This window comes from Pipistrellus hanaki (assembly GCF_964339955.1).
Source record: "Pipistrellus hanaki genome assembly, chromosome: 1".
NCBI classification, from domain to species: domain Eukaryota; kingdom Metazoa; phylum Chordata; class Mammalia; order Chiroptera; family Vespertilionidae; genus Pipistrellus; species Pipistrellus hanaki.
The window spans coordinates 135,874,211-135,893,942 of NC_140503.1; positions in this window are offsets into that span (position 1 = coordinate 135,874,211).

Sequence of the window (19,732 nt, forward strand, 5' to 3'; positions counted from 1 at the left end):
ATGGGGGGGGGGGGGAGAAAGATATGTGTACTCTATATGTAATACTTTAAACAATAAAATAAAATTAATAAAAAATAAATCCACTAAAATGAAAAAAACACACAAAAAACAAAAACAAAACAAAACAAAAAAACGCAAAACGTTTTCTGCCCTAACCAGTTTGGCTCAGTGGATAGAACGTAGGCCTGCAGATTGAAGGGTCCCAGGTTCGATTCCAGTCAAGGACATGTACCTTGGTTTGGGCACATCTCCAAAAGGGGGTGTGCAGGAGGCAGCTGATTATTTTTATTCTCTCATCTATGTTTCTAACTTTCTACCCCTCTCTCTTTCTCTCTGTAAAAAAAAAGAAAAAAAATCAATAAAATATATTAAAAAACAAAACAAAACATTTTCTTTTGGTTTCTTCTAGGCTGTAGAAAGAAATAAAATGACGCTGATATCCACAAGTCACTTAATTAGGTTTGGAATTAAAGTATAATTTTGAGGGACTCTTGTCTCAGAACTCTATCTGTAGTCAGTTGAGTGGATTCTAGATTCTCACCTAATAGAAGAAAAACAATGTTTGTCGTACTTCAGGTCACTTATCTGAAAAGGATTGTCTCCTTGCTTCTAAGTGACAGGAGGTAAGTGCTACTTACAAAGCATCCCCGAAGTGGTAAATGGTGGCATTTATAACAGATTAATGAAACAAACCACATTTATGACCTTAACAATGTCTTTGTATACAATTCAAAATTATAATAGGAGAAAGTGCTTAAAGTCAATAATATTATATGGTTAGAATGATGGGCCTTCCTTGCCATCAAAGTTCTGAGTTTTCTTGTGAGAAAACAAATAAAAATGGAGGTGGGAGGTATATTAGGGCTCTCTAGAGAAACAGCCAGGAGATGATAAACATCATGTCTACCTATAATATATATAAATCTACACTAATAAAAGAGGAACATGCAAATTAACCATCACTCTGCTACACCCACCAGCCAATCAGGAGTGAGTATGCAAATTAACCCAACAAAGATGGTGGTGGCCATGAAGCTGGAGCATGCAGGAGGCTTGGGGTTGCCCCTGGTGATGGAAGAAGCTTCCTTCCCACCCTGGCCTGCCCTGGACTCCATTAGAAGCTACAGTGTTTCCATTATAGAAGATAAATAAATCCCAGATACCTGCTTCCAGCTGGCCCTGGCCTCTGCTCAAGTAGGCGATGAAAAAAACACACACAAAAAAACAGCCCCTTACCCAGGCTGGTCACACCCAATTGGGTGAGGGCCCTGCTGGGGGGCTTGGCCAGCCTGCAAACAGCCATTAGCCCCTCATCTAAGCTGACCAGGCAACCCAGTAGGGACATCACCCTAAAGGAGCTATTACCAGCTTGAAAACAGCCCTCAGCTCCTAACCCACGCTGGCCATGGCCCCCCAGTGGGGAACCTCAACCAATGGGGACATGGCCGGCCTACAAACCACCAGGCTGCCCCACATTCCAAGGGAACCCCTACCCTGATCCTGGACTCCCTTCAGGGCAAACCAGCTGGCCCCCACTGGTGTACCAGGTTTCTATCTATATTAATAAGAGGGTAATATACTAATTAGACTGGGAGACCTTCCAGGAGACCTTCCGGACATTCTTCTGGACAAAGCCATGGTTGTGGGGCCAAGATAGAGGTGGTTGGAGACCAAAAGGAGAGGGCAATTGTGGATGATCTGGCTGGTGGGGGGTGGGGAGTATTGGGGGTGATCAGGCTGGTGGGGGGGCAGTTGGGGGTGAGCAGGTCGTCAGTGGGGGGTCATTTGGGGATGATCAGGACAGAGGGGCAATGGACACTTTGGAGTGAGCAGGCCAGTGGGGAGGGAAGGTGGAGGTGATCAGGCTGGTGGGGGGGAGGGGCAGTTGGGGGCAAGCACACTGGCATGGAGAGCAATTAAGGGTGATTAGGCTGGTGAGGGAGCATTTGGGAGTGAGCAGACCAGCAGTGGGGGGCAGTTGGGGATGAGCAGGCCGGCAGACAGAGTGGTTAGGGGCAATAAGGCAGGCAGGCAGGCGGGTGAGCAATTAGGAGCCAGCAGTCCCGAATTCTGAGAGGGATGTCAGACTGCTGGTTTAGGCCTGATCCCTGTAAACCAGCAGTAGGACATCATTTGAGGAGTCCCAGATTGGAGAGGGTGCTGGCCGGGCTGAGAGACACTCCCCTACCCCTGTGCACAAATTTTGTGCACTGAGCCTCTAGTATATTATATTTATGTGTACATGTATATTTATATACATATATATTCATATATATTCATATTCATATATATATATATATATATATATATATATATATATATATATATATATATATACTCTTATTAACCACATCAGAAATTCCCTGTTCAAACCAGCCTGGAAGGGGTAGTTTGCACATGTGGAATCTGATGTGCCTGCAGAATACCCATTTTGCCATATTTTGGAGGGAGATGGAAATATGGTCTGGATTTCAGAAGAGCCGTTACAGCTAGCTGTATACATGCTTCTCAGAGCCCTGTGGTGTTGATGGGAATGTTTAGAAAAGATTGAATAAAAGACAAAAGAAAGGAAGAGTCTTGGGAGATGCAGAGCTTTAAGGAGGAGATTGAAGAAGATAACTTTAAGAATTGGAGGAAAAATCAGAGAGGAAACCAGCAGAAAGTGGAGTATCCAGGGCAGGAGTAAAAGAGTGTCAAGAAGGTGAAAGGGGTTACAATTCAAAGCAGAATAAAAAGTTGTAAAGGATGATAGCCAGAGAGAAGTTATGGAACTGATGATTAGATCTTTTATGAAAGAAGACTCAACCAAATGGTTGGGACTGAGAAGTGAATGGAAGGTGAACAAAGAGAGCGAACAAGATTCTACCCTTTAAAACAGTTTGTAAAAAGAAAGACTCAGGCATTACTTTAACAATAAAATAGCAATTTTTATATTTGTTGGGAGTTATACCCACTTCAAAGGATTTGGGAGGCTTAATTGAAAATAGTTGTTTTTTGTGTTTTTTTTTTGTGTGTTTTTTATAAAGCACATAATATAGTGCCTGGTATGTGATTAGTTACAAATTTTTATTTCTTTGATTTTTGTTGTTGTTGTTGTTTTCTATCCCTATAATTTTATTTATTAATAAAATCAACAATAAAAAATCATGATGCTGTATAAAAGGGAGAATATGTGAGCAGCAGAAAAGATGTACATTACCAAGTAGCTGGGCCGACTGTTGTGATGGCCACATAATGAAGGAGTTAAAAAAAGTTTTAGTCCTATCACTTCTGACATCAACTGTGTGGGTTTTCCACACCAAGTAAGCCTCCTGCTTTCTCTACACCAACTGGGTATCTGGCAACTCAATTTAATTTTAACCAGAGTTAGTGTCAGACTCTATAGATTAAGGGTTTAGTTCCACAAGACTACCCTCACTCCAGACACCAGTCCTAAACATTGGGCTCAAGGTACCCACATTGCTCTCTGACTTGGTTCCTAATTGGGGGATTCTCCAAAATGCCCCCTCTTTCAGGATTGATAAGTTGCTAGGAAATAGAACTCAGGAAAGCTCTTTGCTTACTATTTCTGGTTTGTTAGAAAGGATATAACTCAGGAACAGCCAAATGGAAAAGAAGCTTAGGGCAAGTGGTATGGGGAAAGGGGTACAGAGCTTCCATGCCCTTCCCCTGCTTCCCACCCTCTGGAGACCTCAGTGTATTCACTAACCTGGGAGCTCTCTGAATCTCCTGGTATGGGGTTTTATAATAGAGATTTAATTACGTAGGCATGATTGGTTAAATCACTGATAAATGGTGATTGAACTCAGACTTCAGCTCCTCTCCTCTCCTTGCGGGGCTAAAATTTCCAACTGTCTTATCATGGCTTGGTCTTCCTGACCACCACCCCCATCCTTGAAGTTATCTAGGGATTTCCACCCTGCAGTCGTCTCATTAGCCTATAAAAGATCCACATCATCCCTGAGATTCTAAGGGTTTTAGGGGTTGAATGCCAGGAACTGGGACAAAGACTAAATATATAGGGTGTCCCCGAAATGTATACACATTTGAGAAGGGAAGATAAATGTGTGTGTGTGTGGGATGAGGGGTGTGTGTGTGGGGGGAGACACACATCATTCAGCACTCAGGGATAAAATATATTTGAATAAAACAAAATGGGAGAAGGCTAGTTTGCAAAATTTAAGGTGGGGAAAATAAGATAAAAAGTATGAAAAGGAACCAGTTTCTTTCACAAACTGCTCTTTTACTTAAACTTCAACCTAGGACTTAAGACCATTGATTTTGGGTTTTATAATAGTTAAATGTATGATGTAGAATAAAATTTGCCTTACACAAAATTAAAAAAAAGTTATATATAGAAATACACAAATTATTCATAAAAGTGATAAGTTATAGCAAATAAAATAATCAGATCAGAGAGAGAATCCTGAATGGCTATAATATTGTATCTTAATTTCATTCTGGCGACATTTTTATAAAGATTCAGTGTTGACTCCATAAGAACAATGTAGCCTAGTTACACCTGAAGTTCACAATTCTGATATTAGTAGTGAGTGGCATATCTGGCATCATGCAATATCTTGAGTAGATAATGAATACATCTGTGATTGTGCATGTGTGTGCTTGTGTATGGTGCGCATGTTTGTATGCTTATGTGTGTATGCACATGTGCATATGCATGCTTGTATATGTGTGCTCATGTGTGTGTACACATGAGTGCACATTTGCGTAGTGTGCATGTATACATGTGGATGTGTTTTTGTGTGTGTGCTTGCTGTGGCTGGTTCCACAAGTCGGCTTTAATCTCAGAGATTGACTTCTCTAAATTACAATCGAAACTGACACCACCTCTTGGCTCTGAGTTTTCAGCCAAAGGATTGCATGTTTTCTTAAGACCTTCTCAGAACTCTCCTGTGCCTTTCTTCTTGGCTGGGCGTAGCAGCAACTGATTCCTGTTTAATCACATCTGAAATAGGGTGATTAAGTAGGACACAGGCCTCAAGCTGGGAGGGTATTCTCCCAGACTTGCAGATAATGGCTCTCCACAGGATGTGCTATTTCAAGGGAAACCTGAGGTTTACTTAGATGCCTTCTTATGAACTGACAACTTGAAGGAACAGATATATCTTGTAGCACAGAAAAATCATTTAGTAAAATTATATTTGCTAAGGTTATTTTTACCTATGCCTCAGCTTCATGTCTGAATTAGGGATTCCCTAAAATAGTTCACTCTGTGAGCTGCTTATGTCTCAGCGAGAATTTTCTTGTCTTGTAGCAAAGTGTTAGTGATTCATACCAGGATTATGTGACATCTCAATAATGTTTTATGTAAACGTTTTATTGAGATACAGCATAACTTACAAAAAAAAGTGCATATATCAGCAAACCTTTGTATTGTGAACTCTCCATTTCCACCCTTATTGTTGACCATTTGGGGAGTCTTCAAAACACCATGCTAGAAAAAAAATATATATATATTTTTTTACACAGCAGATTATTTTATGACTTTGTTCTTACATAAATATAGCCAGTAATTCACTCCTCACTTTTATATCATAACTTAGCACATTTCCATGCTTAGGAAGATAAATGTCATAACCTCACTCAACTATCATATGTCCAGCGTCCCTGTCAATATTATTGGTGCACGAGCATAGAGTACTTGTCAGTACAAAACAGAAGCTTTTAGCAATGATGGGGCTGATTGCTCTTCCAACAGGATGAAAAGAACAGAGGTAGTTGAAAAGTGGCTGGCCAGCAGCCAGGATGAATGGGTTGGTGTGAAGAATTGCTCAGTTGTATGTATTCTTTTATCCTCATGGCACACATGCTGCTTGTCTGATACCCCAGAAGTGGTCTGTGAGCCCTGGAAGCTGTGATAGGGACTTTTCTTTACATGAACAACCCCCCCCCCACACACACACACAACCTGCACACAGCTTACTTCTTCTTTTGTGTCATCATCCCCTGAAATGTTTTCCAGGACCCCACGCTTTCTTTAGAGTCTAATGTTCTCCTACCTCCATGCCAGCATCTATACAGCATACCCACAAAAAACCCTGGGAGTGTTCAAGGTGGACCTGTCCCCAGGTGATTCTGCTGTGGGGAGTCAATGGCTCAAGAGGAGTCCAGCACTTTGTGTTACCAGTGACTGCAAAGAGGGTGGCCCTAAAACATCCTAAGTATCAAATAGCAATGGAGGGTCAGTCTTTTTTTTTTTTTTTTTTTTTTTTTTTTTTTTTTTTTTTGCAAGGTGGTGTGACTTTAACAGATTTGTAGAGCCACTTAATTCAAATCAGTCTTATTGTCCTTGGCTATTCTCTCAGTCAGATTCTCACACAGGGCTCTTTGCCCTAACAATAAATACGTTTGTTGTTGTCTGGATTATATTGATCCAAAAGGGAATTCAGAAAGAGCTCTATTTTATGGGAGAAAGACGTTAGTAGGAATAAAACAGTAAATTTAGGGGATGAGAATTGTCTCTTAGGGAGACAATCAGGTGGGAGAGGCTGGCAGCAGACCAGGAACCAAGAATGACGGAGTCAGGAGCACCATGGTTGACTCTGCAGGGTTGACCCTCAGAGGAGGAAGAATGGGGACTGCATCATGAATAGGGAGGCGCTCAGCTGCTGAGCACCTACTCACTGTCCTGTTACTGGGCTTGTGTTCTGGAGGATGTGCACAGACGGAGGAAAGCTAATCAGGAAGAACTTGGCTTTCATGGAAATGGGCTGCCCTGTGGTTGGCAGCTGCAGAGCTTCTGGATCCTGCACATGTGTTCTCTATCTGGCTGACCTGCATGTCAGCATCAGATGAGGCAGCTTCTGTGAAATGACCTGAATGGCAAACCCTGAGGTGCCTCATTCTTATTTTCCCATTCTGTCCTGGCTGAGTGGCTCTGTAATCCTTGAGGATCAAGCCTGGATCTAGGGCTCCATTCATCTCTGACAGTCTGGGTCCTGGGCCTCTTCCCCATTTCTTTGTGCTATACCACTGTTAGAGCTTTCTCCCATTTTTTTTTTTTTAATCAGCATTATGCCTAAGATAGGTAACAGTTTTTTAGGACAATAGAACAATGTGACCAATTGCAATGCAGCTTTAAAGAGGTTAGTCTTGTCTTAGCATCATCTCATAGAATCCCTTTGGATTTTTTAAATTATTTTTATTGATTTAAAAGAGGAAGAGGGAGGAAGGGAGAGAGAGAGAAACATCAATGATGAGAGAGAATCATTGATTGGCTGCCTCCTGCATGGCTCCTACTAGGAATTGAGCCAGCAACTTGGTCATGTGCCCTTGATTGGAATCAAACCTGGGATCCTTCAGTTTGCAGTCCAATGCTCTATCCACTTAGCCAAATCAGCAAGGGCTCGTGTGGATTTCTTATCATTAGTAAAATTGTGTTTAATTGTGCTTATATATTTGCATGATGTATAAAATTGTAAAACTTATTAAATGGTTGTAGGTCAACACTGTCCCACCATCCCAACTCCAGGTCAAATCTTTCAAGTTTTATAATTACTTATTAAAATTAATAGAAAGCTATAAATGTACCTCCCGTCGTTAAGTAAAACCCCTCTTCTTATTCACCAAAATCTATAAGAATATTTTCTCCCAGTTATTTTAGTGCCCCACCAAACATACACACATCCAGACATGCAAAGAAACTTACATGCATACACACTTTAACTTTATAACAGTAGAAGCAGATTAAAATAAATTTCAAGAACAGCCTTAAATAGGGAAGAAATGATAGCATGTCATCCTAAAGTCTACCTGTGGACAGGGAGAGATAAGAGACAAGAAATAAAAAAACAAGATATTAATCATTAACCTTGTTTGAATATGAGCCATAAACACAGTATGGAAACTCCCTCTCTTGCTTTCCCTTCCAAGCAGCTAGTGTATTGGAGTCTCTGCTCCCTAGGTCAAAGTTCAAGCAGCAATTATCAAACTTTTGGGCACACTTGACTCACTGAGCAGCTTATTAAAATGCAGATTTCTGTTAGAGTATGTCTGGGATAGGGCCCAGGTGTTTCTGTTCCTAAATAAACCCCTTCTGAGATTCAGATGGGTGTGACCCTCTGAATAGCCTTACTAGTAAAAACCTGAGGCACACAAATTGTCTGGATTCCTGGCCCCTTCTGATGCTGGACTGTGCACTGCCCTCATCCCAGGAAAAGGTTGAATGTCTCAGTTAACTCCAGGTTTTCCTCTTTCTGCACTTTTATTACCATGGCTAATTCTTTTCCCATCACATTAATTCTGAATTTTCTCTTTTCCCAATCTTGTCTCATGTTTTTAACTGGCAGACAAGCTGATGATCCACATGTGGACTACTGTGTTTCCCCAAAAATAAGACATCTTTTGAAAATAAGACCTACTTACAGGTTTCCTTCTGAGTGAAATATAAAGCATCCCCCGAAAATAAGGCCCCCTTAGGCTAAACATGAGAGATTTGGTCCACTGATTCTGAAAGAAATGGAGTCATAAGAAATTCACCAGGAAATTCAAGAATTGGATTGTTATGGTGATGTTCCAGAAGATGATGACATGATTGTCATTGAATAAATGAGTAAATTCTTGATACTGTAGGATTCACAGTTTGTCTGGCTTGTGTTGACAACTACCTTACTACGGTACTGTATACAGGTAATAAATTTCATTTATTTTCATTTAACAATAAATGTGTACCGTATTCTTCTTCATGGAAAAATAAGACATGCCCTGAAAATAAGACCTAGTGCATCTTTGGGAGCAAAAATTAATATAAGACACTATCTTATTTTTGGGGAAATGGTAACTGTTTTGACATTCCTTCCTTCACTGGTTTATTAATGTCTGGAAGCTTTGGAAATGAACACTGACATGACTGTCCTTGTGACTAGGTGTTTGTGACTTTGGTTCCTCTTAGCATCTACAGAACCTTATTCTAATTATGAAGTAATGAAGAAGAAGCTTTCCTGGTTATTATTGAAAATTATATTTAACTCTGGAAATAAGTATCCAAAAACTACTGATAAAGAGAAGCAACTGTCCAGAATTTGATCCTATTTTACATTTTCCCTCATCAGTATCAAACTTAGGTCTTAGTTTGTGGTTGTACAGTAAGGGCAACTATTGTTTTTCTGTATCATTTCTGCCTTGATATTGGGAAACTATCTTGTCATAATTTGCTTGCCAAGGATTGCTTCATGGCTGGCATAGTTTATCAGTATTTCCCAATTCCAATTTTGTCATTTTCTAAATTCAAGTCTATGTGTTTAGCAGGAAATGGTCTTTGCAGACACAAAGTATGCAACTATAAGAATGAAAGATCTCTCAAGCATGTCAAATTTGCGGCCAGAGGGGCCACATGTTTGACATACTTGAAGATTACCAGTTGGTCCTCTACAGTATTTGTCTACATCTACAAAACATGTGTGCATTAGGAAGCAACTAATTCTCATGACATTGTCCCTTTTTGAGGTTCAAGCACTGCCTGGACTCTGTCCTATTTTGGGGGGGCAGTCATCTTGTGTGCTGGAGTGACAGTCAATTTGCTTATTATCCTTTTATTATATAGGATGGGATGAGATGTACAAGAAAGAACAAGTCATATATTATGTTTCTTGTCTCACATGGGAACCCTCAAGGAATGTCCAACTGCCCATTTAGGTCTTACAATCCAGGACTGCTGGCTCACAACTGCTCACCTGCCTGCCTTCCTTATTGCCCTTAACTGCTTCTACCTGCCAGCCTGATTGATGCCTAACTGCCCTCCCCTGCAGGCCTGCCCCCCCCTCCCCGCAACTGTCCTTTCCTGCAGGCCTGGTCTCCCCCAACTTCCCTCCTCTGCTGGCCTGGTCACCCCAAACTGCCCTCCCCTATAGGCCTGGTCTCCCCCAGCTGCTCTCTCCTGCAGGTCTGGGACCACCCTCCCAACTGTCCTTCCCTACAGACCCGGTCACCCTCAACTTCCCTCCTCTGCTGGCCTGGTCACCCCCAACTGTTCTCCCCTGCAGGCTTGATTGCCCCCAACTGTCTCCCCTTCTAGGCCTGGTACCTCCCAACTGCCACCCCTGTTGGCCATCTTGCAGTGGTTATCTTGTGTTCACATGGGAACAGCCATCTTTGACCATATGGGGGCAGCCATATTGTGTGTTGGAGTGAGTCAATTTGCACATTACTCTTTTATTAGATAGGATAGAGGCCTGCTGTACAGGTGGGGGCTGGGTGGTTTGTCCTGAAGGGTGTCCCCAATCAGGGTGGGTGTTCCCATGGGGCATGGGATAGCCTGGGCGAGGGGCATGTGGTTGTTTTCAGGCTAGCCACACCTCCAGGCAAACCAAGTGGAGGCCCTGGTATCTGGGATTTATTTATCTTCTATAATTGAAACTTTGTAGCCTTGAGTGGAGGTCTGGGCTGGCCAGGGTGTATGGAAAGTTTGGTTTCCTCCATCACCAGGGGCAACCCAAGCCTCCTGTTCTCAGCCATCTTGGTTGGGTTAATTTGCATACTTGTTCCTGAGTGGCTAGTGGGAATGGCTTGTTAGTGTAGCGGAGTGATGGTTAATTTGCATATTACTCTTTTATTAGATGGGATACTGAATATAAACTGTATTAGAAAAATATTATAATATATGTTACCATATATATGTATATGTATATAAACAGTATGCATATATTATATCATATATAATAAAGAGGCAATATGCAAATTAACCATCACACCCTTGCACAAGATGGCTGCCCCCATGTGATCACAAGATGGCTGCCACAAGATGGCCAACAGGAGAAGGCAGTTGTGGGCAATCAGGCCAGCATGAGAGGGCAGTTGGGGTGACCAGGCCTGCAGAGAAGGGCATTTTGGGTGCCTGGGCTGGCAGGGTTGGGCAGTTGGGGACAATTGGTCCCACAGGGAAGCAGTTAGGTGTCAGCCTAACAGAGGAGTGGTTAGGCGGTGATCAGGCTGGCAGGCAGAAGTGGTTAGGGGCAATCAGGCAGGCAAGCAGTTGGGAGCCAGCAGTCCTAGATTGTGAGAAGTTTGCCAGGTCAGAGAGGGAGCAAGTTGGGTTGCCAGATACCCTGTCTCCTGCAGTGCACAAATTTCATACACCAGGCCTCTAGTGTATATATATAAAATCCAGCAAATCAAAAACACAATTGCATTATATGGACAACTTTGAAGACTTCAGGCAATCACAGAAGTCCCTTCAGTGAGCTACAGGTCAGCTCATTCTGTAGGGAGCTCACACACCTTTTGTTGCTCCTGGTTACATCCTGCAAAGGGAGCAGTGTTTCTTCAGAAAGTGGTACATGAATAATAAGGAATAATCCTGCCATCTCTGCAGCTGCACAAACATGATGTTTCATGTAGTTCTTTTGCTACCACTGTTTTGACCCCAGGGAAATTTTGACATGACCTAAGAAGATATTAAGCTTTTTGCTATTTTTATTCCAAGTAATGTGTTCAACAAGTATCCTCCCCTTTTCCCAGGGCCTCAACCCTTTCTAAAGCTCTCTGAGTCCCATCTAAGGATGATTGCAGAAGGAAGGTCAGTGATAGAAAAAAAGATCCAGTTGTCTCATTAGTGACATATTCTGTGTTGACATTAGTAATTGGAATTTGGACAGGCATCTAGAAAAAGAGCTATCTCAAAGTGGCCCCATTAGGAAACATGTCCAATTGACCATGTTATAAGAACTGGCCTGGTGAACAGCACCATTAGTTATTCTGGGGTACTAAGAGTCTTAAAGCATGCACAGGGGAAAATGATATACAGGAAGTTTACCAGTAACACATTTGTAGTTCTTTTGATGCCAAGATTTTGTTCTGCCTTGTCATTGGAGAAATGTTTGAAGCAGAATGACGTATAGGAAAGTTCATCCTCAGAAACACATCAGTATCCATCTCCCTTGGTGACTGGTCCTGTGACAAATTCTCTGTGCTTCATATTCTTACGTATAAAATAGAAATAATTATTTTGCCATAGGATTGCTATAAAAGTAAAACAGAACCACTGGCATTAATTTCTGAGTCTCACATCTTATTCATATTTGATGACTTATTCAGAAAATATTGCTTGGCCCACAGGAGATTTTCAATAAGGATCTTTCAAATTAATAACACACATTATAGCACAGAGTTAGATATCAGGAGATAAGTAATAGAATTAATCTCTTTCCCTTCTCCCTGAAATTGCACGCTCTTCTTTTTGAGCATAAATAAGTTTGAGAATCCTCAACACTAAATGGTGTGTTGGAGTTAGTGGCAGAAATTGAATTTGGATTAAGGTTGTCAGATTTACCAAATAAATAAATATACAGGATGCCCAGTTAAATTTGGACTTCAGGTAAATAAGAAAGAATTAATATTTGTGACATAACACTAAAAACCTGTTATCTCTCTGAAATTCACCTTTCTACTAGGGAACCTGTCTTTTATCTGATAGCAATAATTTGGACAAAAATCTTCTGAATTAGAGATTAGGATTATCCCATTGATTATACTCGTCTAGAGAAGGAAGGTGATGGAAAGTCAGAACAGTGGGTTCCAGCCAGGAGAACAGAGAGACCCAGATGTATGTACTCAAGCACCTCTTTCTTGAGCTCACAGAACTTCAGATTGCTCATTGAAACACTATGAAAATATGAGGCCCCTCTGCTGATGTGCCCGAGTAGGAAGACCATTTGACATACTCCAAAGAATGTGCAACTGATTGTTAATTCCCATCCAGGTGGCTATTGTCATGGTTCTCTCAGGTATCGTGAAAGATAGAGCTCTCAGTGGAACCCATCATCCATCACCTTGGCTTTTCTTTTGTCCTGGGACCCATCTTACCAGGTCTCTGCATTATACATCTCATCGTAGTCTGGATTATTTATGGAGCATTCGTAAATTGTGTACATAGTATTTCACAGATGAGGTGATACTACCACATTTTTCCTTTGTTGTTCAAATCAGTGCATGTCCCAGGCTGAGCTGTAGATGCTGTGGAGTGGCTTCAGAAAGGGTCATTTGGGTTACCCTAATGGAGCTCAAGGGGAGAGCACATAAAAACCTCTTTGTTCTTCCCCAGTGACACATGCTTTCCATGAAATCCAAACCAGCATCGTCATAGTAATGTGCCACAAGCCCTTTTCAAAATCCCCTGTGGAATTAACGGAGTCAGGGCTAAGTAGAGGGATGACTTCCTCTGCCCAGAGCCACGCCTCCCTCCATGTACCTGCCAGGGGAATGACTAAAACAGGGTAATACTTGAACCGCAGACAAGAGAACAAGTTACTGCAGGCGTAATCGAAACTTCCCTCCTGCCAGGAAAGATCAGCAGAAACTATGAATAGGAAAAAAAAAAAAAAAAAGAACTTCAAGGTAAATGGAATGGTTTCAGCCTGAAGAAAGGCTGATTGTTTTTTTTTTAAAAAAAATCCCCACCGACCTGGCAGCAATTATCTAAGAAGTGATTACTTAGGATAAGGGAATGGAGATTTCAGATGAACATGCAAACTACTAAAGTCATGTTTAACGCAAAGAAATAAGCAAACAGTAGAAATAATTAAAAGCTGTTACAGCATTTGTCTGTTTGGCTGACACATATGTTATTAAAAAACAAGAGAGTCTATAGCCAGTTGCCTCTAAGAATCTGTCTTTGCCACAAACCATTTCCATGAGTAATGGTGTACAACAATATTTTATATCCATGAAGTGCCTTTCACCAAAGACATCAGGGTTTCCACACTCAGTCTCATTGTTCAGCAGACATTCACCATGGAAATAATTCACATTTGGCCTTATTAAAAGCAGTCATCTTTTTTAAAAAAATATATTTTATTTATTTTTTACAGAGAGAAAGAGAAAGGGATAGAGAGTTAGAAACATCAATGAGAGAGAAACATCAATCAGCTGCCTCCTGCACACCCCCTACTGGGGATGTGCCCGCAACCAAGGTACATGCCCTTGACTGGAATGGAACCCAGGACCTTTCAGTCCGCAGGCTGATGCTCTATCCACTGAGCCAAATGGTTTCGGCAAAAGCGGTCATCTTTGATTAACTGTTCAAGTCAGTTGTTAACTATCTAAAGACTAGAGGCCCGGTGCATGAAACTTGTGCACAGGTAAAGTCCCTAGGTTTGGCCGGCAATCAAGACTGATCTGTTGGGCAACAGCTGGGGTGATCAGGGAGCCCCCACTGGCACATGCCTTGGTTGGTCTGGTGCTGCCCTCTCACAGGCCCTGCCCCCCTGCTGCTGCCACCAGTTGCCTCCCTCTGTGGGGTGACTAGCAGAGCAATTATCTCCCCCCAACCCCCTCATCCACCTTGACTGGCCTGGGGCCTCCATGCTGGGGGAAGCTCCTGCATTGAGCGTCTGCCCCTGGTGGTCGGTGCACATTATAGTGACCAGTCGTTCCCCCATTCAGTCAATTTTCATATTAGGCTTTTATTATATAGGATGATTTCTAGGACACCAGGATTCCCCAGCCTGCCACCCTGCTATGCTAGGTGAACACCTGGCTTACCACTTACTTTTTACTTTGTTTCTGGCCCTGAATGGAGATAGAGGACAAAAGAGTTATTGGTCTGATGGCAACCTGCCCTTAGTTTTTTGTTTGTTTTTTTTCTGTTTTTTTCTTTCTTTCTGTTTTTGAGTTGGGTAAAGTTGAGGGCAGTAATATGAAGGGTGCCATATTAAGTATCAACTGCCTTGAGGGTCAACCAATAAGAGATCAAAGTCAGTACATATTAGGTTTGATGGAAAACAACAAAACCCCAAATAGTAGTGATTTCAGTGAGGCAGGGTTCATTTATGTCTTATATAGATGAACTAGAGATGGTATTTTCAGGGTTGAAAAGGGGTTGCCATGATTCTCCTATCTTGTAGTCTTGCTAAATCTAGCAAGCAGCTCTCATTCATCAGGAAGACTGCTGCAGCTCCCTGCAGTTCTCATACCCACACTCTTTCAGCTAGGAGGATGAGAAAAAGGAAGGGATTTTCCTTGTCCACTCCATTTAGGGAAGATACCAGAAGCTGCACCCACTCATGCACTCATCCCGTGGAGTAGGACTTAGTCACTTGGTTACACCTGGCTAGAAGGAAGGTGATGAATAGGGTCTTTATTCTGAATTACTCTGTGATTAATTGAAGTCATGAGCTCTATTTTTAGGAGTACATATATTGAGAAGCAACTAACTATCTTCTACTGTTTCAGACTCTGAAACCTCCCCAAATCAATTGAGTCTAGGCACTTATTAGCTTGTGCCCATGATGATTACTCATTGATTGTAGGGGCCTGCATATAACACAATCCCTAATGTGAGGGGACTCATTCATTTTCTCTGCAAGAGATGAAAACTATAAACTTTTAGAGCTTTAGATGATAACACAAATATATACTTATAACCATTTGTTAATGAATTCAATTACTAATATATAAATATTTAAAATTAGTTATTAGATAAGGTAACTTATTAACTTTAGAACTTTTATTTTCCACTTACCTATAATAATAAAAGGGTAATATGCTAATTAGACCAGATGCCATTCCAGACATCCTTCCTGACAAAGCCAGGGCTGGAGGGAAGCCACCCTGGGTCCCAGGTGACAACAGGTGGCCTGAGGGAAGCCAGCCCAGGTCCCAGGTGCCTGCCAGCAGCCAGAGGAGGGAAGCCTGGGTCTCGGGTGCCAGAGGAAAGCTGGTGCCAGCATCTGGTGGAAGGAAGGCCTGCTCTTGCATGAATTTTTGTGCATCGGGCCTCTAGTATTTTATACGACAATTATAATCAAACTGCACAAAAGTATACTTGATATCTATCTATACTAAGTCAAATTAACAAATTAGAAACCTTTGAGTTATCAATGGAATTGCCATTGTTGATTGTTATTTGAGTCATTACCTCACTCAACCACCACAATCAATGTGATTATATTTACTTAGATTCTGTGTGGTTCAGATGATGAACTGCCACATGAATTCTTAATCTTGCTAAGTGAACAAGAGTCACTGGAGATCAACCAAAGGACTTGAGTGCATACATACGAGCCAAACCAGTGGTCAAGGACAATAGAGGGGTAGGGGGCATGAGTGGGGAGGGGTATGGGATTGGAATGGAAGGTTGAGGACAAATATGTGATACCTAAATAAAGAAATTAAAAAAAAACATATCAGTTTGTTTAAGTAGCCATGGACAATGATCACTCTGCAAGAAAGAATTCTAATGGTGTATTTCATCATGCTATAAGGAAAGGCACACCAAGACAGTGTGTTCTGCCCTCATGATGCTGTCAGGAATGGTAGAGCTTATCATAGCAATTGCTTTTGATGGAATCATCCTTCAAATATTAGAGCTCAAGGGAGCATTGGCACTTAATGTTAATATTCCTAATTATATATATATATATATATATATATATATATATATATATATATATAATCAAATATATATAATCAAATATATATATATATATATATATATAAATGCTAAGTGTCCAACTGTCTTGATAATGATGTCATGTAGCAACTCCCAGCTTCCTCTCCCTAGCGTCTAGCCTCCTTGCTGTTTCTTCAGCCCAGCAACACGACTTGCTTTATAGCCAGGTGGAAACACTTTATACTGTAACTAATTGTCTGCAAAGCATTTCCCCATGCTTCATCTCATTTGATCCTCACAGAAGTCCAGGGATAGACAGGAGACTTGGTGGAATCCTACTTTCTTTTCATTAGCTGGAAAACAGATTTAGAAAACTTAGAAACTTGACCCTATTGAAAAGAAGTAAGAAATGGTGGACCTTAAAGATTACTTCAGATTTTCTCACTGCACAGAATATAGTCAAATACTGCTGCAATTAAATATTTCACCCTATTTTCTCCCTGTGTGATCTACAGTAATAATCTACTTCATGTTGATATTTACTGCTGTGTTGCTGACAGTTACCTGAAAGATAAGTTGGGGTGCTTTACTGGGCTGGAAAAAGTTTAGCTAAATTAAAAGCAGGTTTAACTAAACAAGTTTATTATATATATATATATATATATATATATATATATATATATATATGGCAAAGTTGACTCACACATGAGGGATACATATAAAGCTCTTGCTGGCACCAGTTGTACGCATGTGTTTTGATCTGTCATGGTTGATAGTGAATTTGGTTGACACTGATATTGCAGAGAAAAGACAAATAGTGATATTAAATATTTCTTTGAATTCATTTCTTTTCAGTGTGCATGAATTTGTACATCGGGCCACTACTATTTGATGTATTTCATTATACAAATAATTTTAAAATATTCATTGATTCTGCCATATTGCATAGTGTACAGTAGTAATTTTCCACTCAGCCTGGGTATCATAATTTGTTGGGAAAACCTATTTTTCACTGGACTCCTGGGCCAAACCTAACCGTTATTGAATGAGGATTTCTAGGATAAGGCCTTAAAAATCTTCATTTTTGCAAAGCTTTTGAGGACACTTTAAGGCAGTCAAACCTGGCATTATTCCTTGGGCCAGGATATGAGAAACATTGGCTAAAACTTTTGAGAATATCCTGCTCAGGGTGGGTCAGAATTCAGGAGGCAAGGCTCTCTGGAAAGAGGAAAAAAAGGTCACAAATAAATAAAATGTGATTTAGATGTCCTATGACTTGGTTTGTTTTTCTTTATAGCAAACATATTTGAACTGATGCCTATAGCTTGAATACTTCCCAGTATCTTGATAGCGTTCCTTCTTCTTTTCTATGGCCTCCACATTCTTTTTTGGGTAGTATGGGGATTAAATTCTTTTTTTTTTTTTTAATTTTGAGAGAGAGATAACAAACCATCAATTTGTTGTTCCACTTACTTATACACTCTGTGGTTGATTCTTTATGTGCCCAGGACATATAAGAATCAACCACTGAATGCATAATTAAATGGAACCCACAGCCTTAGGGTATTGGGACAATGCTCTAACCAATTAGCCAGTGTCTGCCTTCCCATCTTCTAATACCTTGACAGTAAATAGGCTGTTAGCTCCAATAGATCATGACTTCTCCATTCACTTTTATACATGCACTATTGAATCATTGGATCATGATTTAAGATTGAAATTTGTCAGAGAGTTCAACTGCTCATTTATAAAGTGTGCTGAGTTATCAGGTAAATCAGTTACTTCATATATCAAAATCTCAGAAGGTAATCCGACCAATGCCTACCCTATGCCTTACTTATTTGAATAATATATCACAGTTCAAACATGAAAATGATATTATTCTGAATTAATAGGAAATTTATGTAAGGTGATCTTATTCTAATTCCCAAATTACAATTAGTAATTTACAATTAGTCCAGACAACTCAGGAAGGAAAGTTTTACTATTAGCTGGGTTACAGAATTTGCCACTTTATCTTCATGTTGCAATAAAGTCTCTATGTCTCTCACACTTAAGAGACTATCAAAAGAGGCAGGATTGACACTTTTTAGTGAATATGTAAACTTAAAAGACATCTAGTAAACCACTCCGAGGTGTGCAGAATAAGATTATCTAATATCTAACTATAGACTTATTAAGTCACCTTCCTGTTTCTAGGAAAGAGGAATATATGAGACCGAATTCCTAAATAATTTCTCTTTTTTTTCTCCCTCAAAACCCTCTGCTTTGCTGAAGTCCATGATCCCATTTCCCACACTTCCTAGAATCTTTCTCTTTCACTGAAAACTGGCTCCTTACCTGGAAAACCCTATTTCTGGTTTGCCCAACTATCTCATTTCTCTTACTGCCCTGCAAGCATCTATTTACTTATGGATAAAATCATCCAAAGGCTTCCATGTAAATGTATACCCCCAAATTGATAGTAGTCATATCTAACCACCCAGCAGTCCTCCTGTGCCTTCCTATTGTTTGTCTGCATTATCTGTAAGATCTTACAAATCACATGGCCCTTCCTCAAGTGCCTCTTCCTTCCTGCCCATCCCTTTCCCCCACCTCATCACTCCATTATTTTGGAATGACTTGTCTAATCTTGCTGTCTCCAATTTCTCCACTGTCCCGTTCATTCTGACCTGAATTCCTATTACCACTGAGAACTCCCCACTCTCATGGGCCATTCCCTATCCTGTTCTCACATAACTGACCATCCTCTCACCAACTCCCCATCTCAAATCCCCTGAAACCTGGCTCTGCTGCCTCAGCTGATTTGCCTCTTTCTCTCAGACTCTTTCTTCTCTATCAGCCCCAGAGCATAGTCTTGACCCTCCTGTGTTTCCTTGCTTCATCTTTTCTCTTAATTATTTAATCTTAGTCTCTTTATGTGGATGCACTTGAGGTCTCTATCTTCAGCCTAGGCACCCCTGACTTCCTGTCTCAGAAATTATATACCAAAACAGAGCTTATAGTTTCTCCCCTCCCCAAAATCATCTCCATGGTTTTCCCCACTTTTACCTCCTTTTTAAAAATATATTTTTATTAATTTTGTACAGAGAGGAAGGGAGAGAGATAGAGAGCTAGAAACATCGATGAGAGAGAGTCATCGATCAGCTGCCTCTTGCACACCCCCTACCGGGGATATGCCCACAACCAAGGTACATGCCCTTGACCAGAATCGAACCCGGGACCTCTCAGTCCCCAAGCCGATGCTCTATCCATTGAGCCAAACCGGTTTCGGCTTTTACCTCCTTTTTAAACCATCAAAACCATCAAATACATTTTAAGATGAAAAGAAAAAAAGAAAAAATATATATATATACACTTTTAATATAAAAGTGTTAGAATTCTTAG